Raw genomic sequence first — 2,640 nt, 5'->3', positions numbered from 1 at the left:
TAGCCCAACCAAAGGGATATAATGTATAGGGCTGGTGGGATCAGGGGCTTTCATCTTACATCTGCCTGCGAGCAGTTTGGAGGTGCAAGATACCTGAGCGTGTAATGTTAATTTTTACCTATGTTCATGGAATAAATCAGCACTGTTTTGTAGTTACTTGGAATGTCTCGTCTCTCAGAGTCAGTATGGTAAAAAGTACCGGTTACAACAAAACCAAGAACCCTTACACATTAATTCAAACTGTGGCTTACCGACAGGGCTGCAAAAGAACTGGACAAGGAAAGTATTTCATATTTCCGCGCTACAAGAACTTGCCTTACACGTACACATAACTCACTATGACCAGCCGAATGAGTGGGTGCTGGTAGTCGCCATAGCACCGGAAATCATATACCGGACTGTAATATTCCGCGAAGACCGTAAGGTGGCGCCATGTTCCACACTTTTTCTTCGCTTGCTCTTTAATACTGTGGGTGGTTCTCTTAATGGTCATAAATCAAGAAGATACAGATTAATTGTGTGAATGTTGAGTCAGCATCCACACTATTGTTATCCAATTCTTTATTATTCTGACTCCTTCCGTCTGTTTTTTGGCACTTAACTCCAGCATACTTTCAGCTAGAAAAAACATTCAAATATCAATGTTCATCTTTTTAAGGACATCCCTGTTTGTATTTATCTTTTTTATAACCTATATACTTAAAATATTAAAATATTCACATTCAAATGAATAGAAAAATCTTCAAATCGTCCTCCTCTTTCAGCCTTTATAGCTTCAGCATACTTTCAGCTAGAAAAACCATTCAACCTTTAAATAACTCATCAATTCATCTTGTATTCAGCTTTATGATATCTTTGACAGTTTTTGAATTATCAGTTTATGTTTTATGATTATTTTCAACATTTCTCAGCTTCTCCATTCATTTGAATGGGGAGAGCTAGAGTGGGAAACATCATTCACATTCTAACTATGTCCTACAGCCTGTCCTGACTATTTCAATCCCTTTCCAAAACAAATATACAAGTTTAAAGAGGGACTCAACAACTGTCCAAACTACCAATAGCTTGAAAGCTTGGACTCCTTCACACTGAGAAGGGGAAGGAGAAAAACCTTTTAGGATGCGAGTCGACTCTGACCTCATTTTAGCATTTAGCAAGATAAACACACAACCTCTAATGTCTTCAAAAAGCAGTGCAAGTATCACTTATTTGACACTACAACTGTCTCCCATGTTGACTTTTGACTCTCTCACTTCTAATTTACATGTCAGCTTAGAAAACACCATCAGTGTACATTTGAAACAGTTTGTGGAATCAATGCTTTTTGTAACAAATGATATGGCCTGTGTGTAATTGTACTGGCAATTACCGGGCCAGACTCTCATACTGAGTTCTGCTTGCTGGATCAAAGCATTGGCAAAGACAATAGTTGAGCTGCACCTTATAAAAACTTGCCAGCATGCTCTCTGAGGCTTGGAGGGCATCCATGCTCAGACGCTACACAAAGATAAAAAAAGTCAACAGATGAATCCATAATGACAGTAGACTAAGAATTCGTTGAAGCCTTTTATAGCATGCTTAAAAAAATAGTTTCACCTCAACCAACTACAACCGCAAAATGTCTCAGTAATAATCTAGTATCAGTTACGGTTTTCATTTCAATGCCAAGCTTTATTTTTCAGTCCCAAAGACTAAAGTCATCAATCTGGCACCATATAATTCACAAATGCAGTTCCTGTTGTAGCAGCTAAGTCCACTAGATGGAGACAAAAAACTAATAGGTAGAAATACGAGCCAATATCCTAAACCAGAGGTTCTCAAACTTAATATTCAAAGGTCTGAATCTGATTTATATTCAAGGTCAAAGGTCCAGAACGATTAGTGATAAGCAAATGGCTTTTATTAAACTTGCATACAATTGTACAGGTGTACCAGTACAATTGTATGCAATTCAATGCAACACTTCCACCTTCACATCTGTGTTTATGAAGCTCAAAATGTTTCAGTTTTTAGGGAAATTTTCATAAATGTATACATTCAATTATATGTTTATTATGGTTAAAGGTGGTGTTGTACTGGACTACATTATATATAGAGGTGTTTCTATATTTTTTCCTCCCCGGTTACATACATAAGAGGGTAATAATAGGAATACCTTTGAATAAAACCTAGTCCAGTATGGTTTGACCCTGCTCCATGCTGTAAGGCCCCAGTATTGTTGTACAGGAGCCCCCGCAGAGTGATCATCACAGTGTGCTGTTGGATTGTACACTGTAGTTCCTGATTCAATCCCCCCTGCACTGGGAGCCAATGCTTTCTGGCTATTTATGGCAGATGCCCCTCTATTGAGGCCGCTCTCTTCAGCCCATACATGGTTGCTGTGCGATGAGGTTACCATGCCGATTTTGGCCCACACTCCCCAAACCCTTTGGAAGCAGTGTTGTGTCACCTTTTACTGTCAGTCTAAACTTTCTCAAAACATGGTCTCACACCTGGTCCACAAGAATGGACGCTTAGGAACCACAGTCTTGACTTTTGGAATAGTTTGAAGAACCACCTACTTAAGGAATATCGGTTTGCTGTAGCACCGTTTTTCTGTATTTTTTCTCAGTTTCACCCTTCCTTTCACCTCAGTCCCTG

The 2,640-nt window shown here is 39.0% G+C and overlaps 1 protein-coding gene across 1 annotated transcript in view; it reads right to left on the bottom strand.

Annotated features, from left to right (window-relative positions):
* The window catches only part of LOC109974494 (TATA element modulatory factor-like), a 6,454-nt gene extending 6,037 nt beyond the window's left edge, over window positions 1-417 (bottom strand). The window contains exon 1 of the mRNA XM_020624699.1: window positions 252-417. The gene's annotated coding sequence lies outside the window, so the exon portion shown is untranslated. The remainder of the gene's footprint in view (window positions 1-251) is intronic.
* Window positions 418-2,640: the final 2,223 nt, after the last annotated feature.

This window comes from Monopterus albus, unplaced genomic scaffold (genome assembly GCF_001952655.1).
Source record: "Monopterus albus unplaced genomic scaffold, M_albus_1.0 scaffold335.1, whole genome shotgun sequence".
NCBI lineage: Eukaryota > Metazoa > Chordata > Actinopteri > Synbranchiformes > Synbranchidae > Monopterus > Monopterus albus.
The sequence above is the reverse complement of the archived record's forward strand: the minus strand, read 5'-3'. Positions and strand labels throughout refer to the sequence as shown.